Raw genomic sequence first — 11,924 nt, forward strand, 5'->3', positions numbered from 1 at the left:
CCTGTCCTTCCTTCCTCATTCACTTCCTCCCTTCTCTTTCTCTTTCCCTCCCTTCCTCTTCTTCTCTTCCTCACCCTGTTTCTTTCTTTCCTTCTCTTTCTTTCTCTTCCCTTCCTTTTTCTCTTTCATTCTCCCCTTTCTTCTTTTCCAAACTGAAAATACAAAGAAGAGAAAAAAATTCTAAGGGCTCTTTCAAAGTAACAGTCTTCATGAGACTCTCCTGAGGATTGGGGATGTCTGAAATACTTGGAAGGACCCTAGGCACTCCTGCCATTGATTCAGAAGAAAGGACTGAGAGCAGTTTCTTGAGTTTTTCTTTCCTGTGCATGGACCCCAAATTTTAATGTTCCCAAATAGTGAGCTTCTTGTTTTTCCTTTCCCTTATTCCTGTGCTTTCCTTAGAGGCCAATCATCCCTTCCCTTCCTCTCCAGTCCCACTTTCTTAGCACAGATAGACTCCACTTTTAGAACTAAATTAGAATGAACAAAACAGACAAATTAGAGGACGAGTGTATTGCTGAGGGATCTGAGAGTTCCTTTAAGCCAGGGCAAGAGGGGGGCATTAATGAGATAAATTAGAGACTGGCTGTATTGCAATAGGACCCAGGGGGTAAATGGGCCTTGAGGGTACCCAAGGATTTGTTAAATATTAGAAAGACAGTCCAGGAGAGGTGAAGAGGAAAAGCTGGTAGCAAAACTTAAAGAGGAAGTAACTAGGAGCTACTGATAATTAAGGATAAATTAGGAGCACAAGGAATCTCTAAAAGAATAATGGAAATTATAGGGGAAAAAAGAGGGAAAGATCATAAAGAGATAGAATTTAAGGGGACCAATGATTTGCCCAGTCATACAGAGAGTAACAGAGCCAGCATTCTAAACTGGGTTTTCTTCTTCCAATTCTATTAATAAATAATTTTTCAGCAACAAATCATGTTCTTAATAATAATATTTGTTAATTATTGGCTATTAATAATAGTAGTTCTTAATAACAGTAAGACCTAATTTTTCTGCAAAACTTAATTCATGTTATTAGGGATGTTATGATTTCACCAGTTTAGGGAATACATGAGTAAGGAAATCCCTTCTACCAGAACAGGTCAACATCTTCTCTGCAAGGGCAGAGTCTTATAGTCTTATAGTCTTATAGTAGCCTAAAAATATAAGCAAATAAGTAAGTGGCTTGCTGAGGGTCATAGAGTCAAATAGTCTTCCTGGCTTTTAGGCCAACTTTAGCTCTTATGCAAGGCAACTAGAGGTGCCATAATGCACAAAGCGGCAGGTCTAAAGTTAGAAGATTCATCTTCCTGAGTTCACATCTAGACTCAGATACTTATTATTCTCGATGACTCTCAGCAAGTCATGTAATCCTCCTTACCTCAGTTTCCTCATCTGTAAAATCAGCTGATGAAGAAAATGGCAAATCACTCCAGGATCTCTGCCAAGAAAACTCCAAATATGGCTGAAATAAATAATAAGAACAAATCTACTTGCCCATACTGCATCTTCTTATTTTTATTATTTACAACATTAAGTTTTTTTAATTAAAAGAGAGGAAGAAGAGGAAGGTGGGGAAAGAAGCCAGGAAGGAGGAAAGGATGATATGGATAACATGAGTCTTTCTCCCTGAGCCAAGGGACCCCTGCCCACCTGCCAGAGGCTCACTACCCATTCTAGGGGCCATTTCTGATCCCAGCCCCGGTACTGTCCTCACCTACAATGCTTACGCTTCACTCCAAACATCATGCTCTTCTGGCACATGTGTCAAATTTGGGACAGCCAAGACTTTGATGAGAACCTGAACAAAATGAAATAGCACATAATCCCTGCCCCAAGTGATGAGGGTCGAGCTTTGGAGCCCCTTTCTACCCAGTTCTAATAAGTCAGCCAAATTCCAGGAAGGTAAGTGAAGAGAAGTCTAAGAAGTAGAAAAATAGTGGAGAAAAATAATGAATATTAACTATAAAAGGCTTGGTTCTTCTCAATGGTTTTGTGATCCAAAGCAATCCCAATAGACTTTGGACAGAAAATGCCACTGGCAGTCAGAAAAAGAACTAAGGAGACTGAATGTAAATCAACACATTTTATGTTTGCTTCTTTTTTCTGTTTTTTTTTTCCTCTCTCCTATGGTTTTCCCCTTTTGCTCTGATTTTTCTCTCCCAACATAATTCATAAAGCATTTTGTATTAAAAATAAACTTTCTACAATAAAAATAAAATAACATAGAAGAACAAAAAAAGATAATGAATAGTGACCTATTCATTAGGAATGAGGAAGTTCCCTCACTGTTTCCTCAGAGGAAAGGCAAGCTATATTGGAACCCTGTTTCTTTTTTTTTTTTTCTGAGACATTTGGGGTTAAGTAATTTGCCCAGGGTCACATAGCTAGGAGGCATGAAGTGTTTGAGGCTGAATTTGAACTCAGGTCCTTCTGACTTTAGGACCAGTGCTCTATCCACTGTGCCCTCTAGCTGCCTCCTAGATGGAACCCTGATTCTTAGAAAATTATTTGGCCCCCAGGATGACAGAGATATCAAAGTTCAGGAAGGTTTGGGGACCAGAGAATTCAATTCTCTTCTTCAACTGACTGAGGTTCAGGAGGAGTTATAGTTTGCTCAGTAGATAAGAGTTTTCCTAACTTCCATTGTAGTGCTCTCTGCTACTTTCTATCTCTGTTTTTCTTGTCTGGGACCCTGGCTAGTACACAAACAAAACAAAATAATATTGGGCATCTTGTATGGTCTAACCTAAATAAAGATTCAGAAGCCTGGAAACTGGACAGAGCACAGAGGTAATAGGACTTTCCTGAGGGAAGAGTCACTAAGCACTTTGAGATCCCTCATGGACCTTCCTCCCCAACCCCCCACTCCCCCAAACCCCATGGGAAGGAGGAAGCTTAAGTGGTCACAGCCAGCTTTTTAAGGATGTCTCCCAAAGAGGGCTTAGCTGTGGGTCACTGAGAGGCCAATGTCTCTTCGTTCTGTCTGTGGAGATCTGTAGTAGAGCTCTTATGGCAAAGAATGGAGTTTGGGCAAGATGAGGAGTGCCTTCCCCTCTTGGGGTACATGTCAGAAACCAAGCTAAAATCAGAAAAGGAAAGGGGAGCAAGAGGAAAACCAAGTGGTCCCTCTCCCTTCCTGGGGGCTCCAAGCTAAGCTTGCTCATTTCTCTTAGTGAAATCATTTCTAAGCTGCCTCCACCCTCTCCTCCCCTGCCTTCTTCTCTTTTACGGGCCATGTCATAGATCCTGTGACTCCCCATCTTTGAGCTTCCACACATCCTAATATGGAAAATCTCAGAACCATAAGGAATAACAGGTTAGGGTTTTATGTATGACACCTCCACATACTTAAGAACCTAGACTTAGACCTGAAAGAGACCTCACAAGCCAACTCCTTCAGTTTACAGATTAAGAAACTGAAGCTCAGAGAAGCAAAGCTCACACAGGTAGTCAATGGAAAGCCCTGGGATCAGAATTCTAGATTATAGCTTCAAAGAAAGAGAAATTCAGAACTAGAAAGATAAGCAAGTATATAAAAAGAGCACTCAATCCATAGTCACACAATCTGGATTTAAATACCATCTTTTCTCTCGGTGTCACCTTAGTAATTCAGCCTCTTCATCTGCAAAATCAGGGACTTGGACAAGCTGTTGGCTCAAGCCCTTTCTATCCCTAAGGTCCTAGAATCTAGACTTGGAACATAGGGAGTGTGTGTGGTAAAGGCTTTTATGGTGTGAGCTCAGACACTCCAGATGCTCCTATCCCTCCTGCACTCTTTGAAAGGAAGACAAGTTCCTCTCTCCCTATTCCCACTCCAGTTTCTCAGGCACATATCCCATTCCTTCCTGGTGGAGAGGAAAGCACATTGACTCTGGAATCAGAGAATGGACTCAGATCCCACCACTGACATTTACTTATCCATATGACCAGCCATTTCAACATAAGATCATATATTTGGAGCTGGAAGAAACCTTAGAGACTAGAAGGAAATTGAAGTACAGTGGGGCTAAGTGACTCATCCAGAGTCACACAGCTAGTAAAAGTCTACAGTAGGATTTGAACCCAATCTATTAATTGGAGCATTTGATTGACTGGACAGGACTCTATTCGCAAAGTATCCAGTAGTGAATGTGAGTTAGACCAAGGCAGAGGCAGGGTCAGAACATTGAGAATGGGAACACCAATCTGGTTTTGACAGCGTGATGGGAGACACTGAATATTCTGATAGGAGCCAGGAAGTCTGAACTCCCCCTTATCTTAAGTCTCACATTAATAATTTATAACCTTACAGCAAATGGCCCTTGGTTTTCAATGAACCAGAGGGGGGCTTTGCAACTAAGGGGATTGCAGCAGAAAAGTTAAGGAAACTGAGGTAGAACAATTTAGGGAAATTGAGGCAGAACCAATTAGGGAAACTGAATCAGGACAATTAAAGAGGACTGTGGCATAATATTCCACACATTTTCTCTTTTGAATCCTATGTGAGGCAAATAAACCAAAATAAAACTAGAAAAGCAAAAAATGCAAGGAAAAGTCTCTCTCTGATTACTCCAGAGTTAACAACAAGACAAAGGCTCCCTGTTGCAAGCATGTAGGTCCTCTGCAGTTGGGGCACTATCTCAGCCAGAGAATCCAGTTTGAGATGGACAGTTCACTGTGAGTTAGGTGGTCTGCAGACATTTGTACACTTAACTCAGTGTCTGCTTATAGAGCAGCAAGGTTCAAGGGCTCAAGGCCCATTCAGAGGGGCAATCCTCTCCATGAGAGAAGGGTGAGGCTTGGAATAATTTCACCTGTCCCAGTCTACAGAAACAAACAAGGCTGCAGAAAGGATCAGATTGCAGAGCAGATTATGCACAGTTAGACCATCAAGGCAGGCAAATCCCAAACTTTCAGATGCCTGATATCAAACTACAAGGTCCTTTGAGATTGCTGAAATACTAATTAATGAACAGATTAAATAGACTGCCAGTCCCAAGATAGGTGTCCTATTTCTGGTTGTTTAAAAAAATAATCCCAAGAACTGAGTCCACCAGGGCAATTCTGACAAAATAAGGAGTTCCTATTCTTTCAGGTATTTTTAGAAAAATATACCAGTTTTCCCAATGTTCTATCTCTTCCTCCCTTTTTTTCTTATGGAAAGGAATTATCAAATGACCATTCCACATATAAATCCCAAGAGTGAATCAAAATCTCTATGTATAACAGACTACTACAGTAGCACTTCCTAAAAATCCCTCAAACATAACAGCAACAGTTACATGTAGTTTTAACAACTCCCATCCCAAATCTCAAACACAAAGTAACAGATGACCCAGTCAAGGTTTAACAATCAGTCATCAACTATTCCCACAGTCCCCCATATCAGTCCATCAGATGTGAGGGGACAAAGCTTCTCAGTCAAAACTTCATTCTGGCAAAGATGGTCGGTGGCTCTCAGTCCATGCAGAGGGTGGGTGTGCCATGCTGACAATCAAAGCTGATCAAGGTCCCAGAAGCAAGTCAATATCCGGGATTTGACCCAAATCTAATAAATAAAGGTTAGAACAGTCTGAGATAAAAAGACTGGTCCACAAGACTGCTGCAAAATGTGAAGAGCCAGCAGCTTCCTGTGTGAAGAGTTGACTGCTTTACAGGACAGGCACTAGCTGTAGTCTCAAGTCTTAACAGCAGTTAGGTCTCACAGACCACTGTTAATTGTCCTCTTATCATTTAGAAACCTTAAAAAAAAACAAAACACAAATACCCAATAACAGACAGATGACCAGGCTAAATACTTATTTGCCTAAACATTTAGGCTACAATGATTACATATAATCAGCCTGAAAACAGCAAGGTATGACATAATTGAATTGAATTAACAATTCTGTTGACCATTGCTCTGATCATAGAGATCAATTACGGGAGGAAAAATTGCAAGAACTTAACTATAGCATAACATAAGCAGTCAAAATTCAACCTTCAGCACATACAGGATAAGATAGTTTTAACTCAGTTTTATTCCAATAAATTGTCCCACTAACTGTCAGAGAATGGAGCTTTAAAACTCCCATAAAGCATTAACTAATTAACTTAGAAGCCCAAGAAATTTTACCTCCAATAATAGGTTCCATTAAACAAATTTCTGGTAAATCCTAAACAAATATTTACTATAACCTTATAGTGATAACAGTAAGAAATTTGTTCCAATAAGTTTAAAACTTAAACAATTATCCCAGCGGATGTTTCATAAGTGAACATTATACATACAAATCAGTTGGCTTTTAAAATACCCAATCCATAGACAAATATCCCAAACTGCATACTGTTCATAATAGAAATTTTTTCAAAAGGACAAAGAACAACTATTATTTTCAGAGGCCCTTCAAATAACCTCAGGATGACCCAATACAATCAATTTAAAACATATACAAAATGTCCAAATACCACATAAGAGAATCTGAAAGATTCTTAAAAATAGCAATTAAATTTTAGGAATAATCCTACCAAAGTATGGATCACATTTATGAACACATTCCTCAAACAAGAAAACCATTATGTATCAAGAAACAAATATTCAGTCAATTAACCTAAAAGTAAGCCTGTTCCTTTAAATCAGTTTGCTGCACTGGCAGTAACTTGATTTTTAAAAAATTGGCTGGAACACACTTAGCAGGGTGAGGGGAGGAGAGGATTCCATGTGGCTACACTTTCCCCACTCCTGCACCCCTGGACAAAAATTTCCTCAGGTTCCCCACTCAATTTCTTACACAGGAATCCTTCTCAAGATTTAGCCCATCAGTTTATTTATTTTCTCCCAACATCAAGTTTCTTCCCAAGCCCACCAGTTTCCCAACTTTCTCCTTCTCTTATGCTATATACTTAAACAATCTCCAACAACTTTAACTAGACACTCCACTTATAAAGTAGCAGAAAGCAGTGGGGGGTGGGTGAGTCGAATCTTTATCTTTGAAGACCAAAAATCCCCTTCCCATTTCTCTATCCCCCTCCTCTTCTTCCTACTGCCAAAAACTTTTCTCTTACTTCCTAAAATCATGCAAATCTCTAATTGTTCCTATAAACCAATCCTTCATAAATCACTTGCATTCTTCTTTCCAGTTCTCTTCAAAACTTTTAAGATTCGCAATATAGTGAATAGCTAGATATAACTAGCTAACTCCATAAAACATAGCTAACAATATTAACATTTAAATTGAATCAAATCAAACTTTTTTTTTCTGCCTCAGTATTTGTCTGAACACAATTAGCATCTCTCTTATCTGTCCAGGCAGAGCTTGAATTGTATTGCTCTTTCCCTTCCTCTTTAGGAATAAAGGTATCAATATTTAAACAAATTACAAGAGCTTATCCTCAGAATAAACAGATCTAGCATGCAAAGGCAATAGCAAAATTATTTCTCACAATTTTCAGAATCATCCCAAAGTTCCTAATCATTTTTTTCTTCCTGAGTTTCAATCACATAAGGTTTTATTGCCCTCTACTCTAGCAGCCTCTGAAAACTGCTTTAAGGGAAAAACTTTTCTGTCAGTTTAAAATGGCCAAGTTCCATTTACTTACAAATTAGGGTTTAAAAGTTTAAAATCACAAGCAAATTTTCAAATAACCAATTCCCAAATTTCTTAATCATTGTTCTTAAAACTTAACAGAGCTCTTAAATTAACACACAGAACACATACAACTAGAAGAGTACCCCAAAAAGGTGCTCAGAATCAGATCAGACCAGATGTGTTCAGATTTAGACACCTAGGACCATCATACAGTGCCCTGTGGAGGTCAGCAAGGGGGCTTTAGTGTTGCGTCCAGCTTACCCCAGTTGCTACAGATACAGGAGTACTCACCAGACTAGAAAGGTGGCTGCAGTATAGTTAGGCAGCTGTAGGGGCCCCTTAAAATCTTATTAATGATAACTGGTTTTTAAGATGCTCTGTGCCAATTTTGAACCGAATTCAAAAAATTGGGTTACATTCTCCTGGTCTGGAGAAAGATTTCTGGAAACTAGGGCCAAGGAATATCTCTCGGTGGCCACCCCCCAGGATCCATGACCTCTTTCGCCCTCCAGGGAGAGGGACTGGCCATTAGACTGAGCCAAAGGCTTATCTTGGAGGGAACCTCCAAATGAAATAGCCCAGGCAATAAAATTCAGGACAGCCAAGGTGTTTGGAATTTAGAAATCATTTATTGTTTATTTACTGGCCGGCCAGGATGGACTCTCAGTAGAGTACTGCCCCGAACCCAATTAGAGACAGGCTTATAAGCAATTCTTGTTCTGCCTTGCGGTTACAACAGTGACTCGACTTCTCCCTCAAGAAGAGGGATGCTGGGCCCTGTTTGTAGTGGCTAGAAGTTGGAAAATGAATGGATGCCCATCAATTGGAGAATAGTTGAGTAAATTGTGGTATATGAACGTTATGGAATATTATTGTTCTGTAAGGAATGACCAGCAGGATGAATACAGAGAGGACTGGTGAGACTGACATGAACTGATGCTAAGTAAAATGAGCAGAACCAGGAGATCATTATATAACTCAACAATAATACTGTTTGAGGATGTATTCTGATGGAAGTGGATCTCTTCGATAAAGAGAGCTAATTCAGTTTCAATTGATCAAGGATGGACAGAAGCAGCTACACCCAAAGAAAGAACATTGGGAAATGAATATAAACTGCTTGCATTTTTGTTTTTCCTCCTGGGTTATTTATATCTTCTGAATCCAATTCTCCCTGTGCAACAGGAAAACTGTTCAGTTCTGCACACATATATTGTGTCTAGGATATACTGTAACCTATTCAACATGTAAAGGACTGCTTGCCATCTGGGGGAGGGGGTGGAGGGAGGGAGGGAAAAAATCAGAACAGAAGTGAGTGCAAGGGATAATGCTGTAAAAAGTTACCCTGGCATGGGTTCTGTCAATAAAAAGTTATTTTAAAAAGAGAGAGAAAGAGAGAAGAGGGATGCTGGGAGCTTACATGATGTCTGATATTATTAGGCAAGCATTCTGTCTGAACATAACACTTCCCTTAATTTAGTTTAAGCAACATTTTCCTATAAGCCTGAGGCCATTGATCCAGGGATGAGGGGGCCAATCTTTTGCCCATTTCAGAATCTTTAGCTTCTTCTTTTCAGAGATTGGGGACTCTGAGTGTGAAACACTGATCATACGTTCTGTCATGTAAGAAAGCTCTCTGAATAGGGGATGGAGATGGAATATACTTTAAAATGAAGGTCATATGAAAACAAATTGCATAAATTAATTTTAATGCAAATACAGGGCACTAGGGGTCAAAGAAGATAATGTTTGTGAAATATGATGCCAATCTGAAAGTGCTATATGAATGATATCACTTATCCTTCAGGTTCTAGCACAAGAGACCAGACTGTAGGGAAAGGGTCCCATTCAGGGCTAAGAAAGGGTATCTGGGGATGAGTCCCTCCCAGGCAATCCCTGAACCAGCTCTCTAGGGCAGTTCCACTCTAGTCCTAATCTGACCAAGCTGAGAAATAGGAAACAAAATAAACCATAAAGAGTCGGGGACGCTTACAATTTACGATGTTAATCCTTACGATGTTAGGAGAGGGAGCAGGTGGCCAGGCATAGTTTGCAGGCCGGAAGACATGAAAAACAAAACAGTGTCATTGCTAAAGCATCAACAGGGCCTGATCCCTGGAGCCTGGCTGGCTGGCCTCAGATCTTGTGCTTTTGAAGGTACTACTCTGTCCCTCTCAAGTTCTTAAGTCTATGAACAGATGTCCTGGGTTTTTTTTTTTTTTAATATTTTGATAACAATCTTCCATTGTAATTGGTTTACTTAGTAATCCCAGGTATTTTATTTTTTACATTCAACAATATTCTTTTGAGAAGAGGTCCATAAGCTTCCCCAGCCTGCTGCTCAAGGGCTCTGTAACCCTGATCTAAAGTTTGACCTAAATTAGGGGGCCTTAATCTGGGAATCTATGGCCGTCTTTATTTCAATATAGTTTGTTTTCTTCATAGTCTCTCTCACATTCTGTATTTTAAAACTATTATTTTGAGGGGCAACTAGATGGCATAGACCCCTAATTTAGGGGACTTGAGGTTCCTTTAGCACATCTAGCTCTGTGACCCTGGGCAAGTCACTTAACCCTCAATTGCCTCAAAATAAAGAAAAAATTAAAAACTATTATTTTGAGAAGGGATCCAGAGGTTTCACCAGACTGCTAAAGAGGTCCAGAACACATAGAAAAAGACTGAGCTCCTGCTCTGGGAAGGGTTGCAACATCTCCTTTCTGCTTGTCCAAATCCATCTCCCCAGAATGATACTGTATACGGATTCCTCCACTTCTCCCCTGCCTCCTTATCCAGCATTTGGAGACATCGCTTCTCCCAGGGGATAATCTCATATGATTCTCTAAACAGTAAGAAATCAAAGTTGTGATTTCTGGTGCAGGTGTCCCTTCACTCTCCCATCTAGGGGGATAGCAGTGAGAAGGAAGGAACCAAAGAAACCCATTCTCAAGGTGCTCTTTCATTCAAGACAATCTCTGGTTGTTTTAGGCTTTTCCCTAAGGAGACTTTATAGAAGGTAGTGGTCTGGCATTACCTGTTGAGATGAGGTGGCCCTGAGAATCCAAGTTCCCCTTCTTTGGCAGCTGAGCCCTTGTCCTTCCAGAGTCTCAGGTGGAAGCAGGCTTTTGCCTATGCCTGTGTGTGGCTTGCTAGTGTTGCTGACTAAAACAGTTGCTGACTAAATATTCATTCACCCATTAGTCTAAGTCATGAGAGACACTGACCAATTCCCTATTCTGAATGCCCTGACATATTTAATTGATGAAATAACCCTGTTTAACTGTCCCGATGGTTGTTCTCAATCCTCAAACTGCCCTGATTGACTGTGCTGTCTGAATTCTTTTTCTAAGGGATCTGACAGTCTTCTAGATATGAATTACCCAAATAACTCCCTCTTCTCCATGACCAATTGTCATTTGAATATCATTTGAACTATCCTGAGAGATGGGCTCCCAATCTTAACTGTGCAGGCTGACTTTGTCATTGTTCTCAGTGTCCCCATCAATTCACTCCCTATTCTAACTGACCTGACCTCCTGTGCTCTCATGGCTCTATGAGTTAGACTTGACAAAGTGACTGACCCATCATTTTAGCTGAAGGGGCGGTCTGACTTCCCTGCTTTAACTTATCTCATTCCTGCCTATGCAAGTCAGCTGCTTGACTTCAGAACTAAGCAATGGTTCTGACTGATCCAGATTGGACGGAGTGAAGGGTTAATCTGTTCATTTGAAGCACCCCAAATGGGACCGTGACAAACATAATCTTGAACCTTTGTAGTTAGAAGTTTATTACTAGTTCTTCACTCTCTAATGCAGATGGTATTTCTACACCCCCAGCTGTGCTGTCCTGACAAACCCGAGACCTTGACAATCTGATAGGCTTAAAGAAATACTGCTTATTGCCATCTGGGAAAGACCCCCTTAGAGTGATAACTTTTTGCCTCCTGTTTAGAATAGAAATTCCTTTATTATGACAAATGTATCAAGAAACATTTTCATTTCTCTCTCTCTCTCTCTCTCTCTCTCTCTCTCTCTCTCTCTCTCTCTCTCTCTCTTCTCTCTATAAATAAATGGCCTCGAGGCTATTCATTACTGATCCCTCCAGTTTTAGTTTTGGGAGATCAGTCCTAGTCAGTAATAAGCACTTTTAAAGCTTCATTATTTTGGCTGCCTTGTTTTTCTCTCGCCTGGGCACTTCATTTGGAGGCTTCCCAGCGAGATAGCCTTTGGCTCTGTTTGACAGCCAGTCCCTTTCCCTGGAGAGTGAAGGGGGTTACTGTCTCTAGGGGCTGACCAAGGAGAGACTTTGCTCAGCCTCGGACCTCAGTAATCCACTTTTTCGGACCAGGAGAGGAGCCATAAATTTGACTCAATTGTCTCTGAG

Source organism: Antechinus flavipes, chromosome 4 (assembly GCF_016432865.1).
Source record: "Antechinus flavipes isolate AdamAnt ecotype Samford, QLD, Australia chromosome 4, AdamAnt_v2, whole genome shotgun sequence".
Classification (NCBI taxonomy): Eukaryota; Metazoa; Chordata; class Mammalia; order Dasyuromorphia; family Dasyuridae; genus Antechinus; species Antechinus flavipes.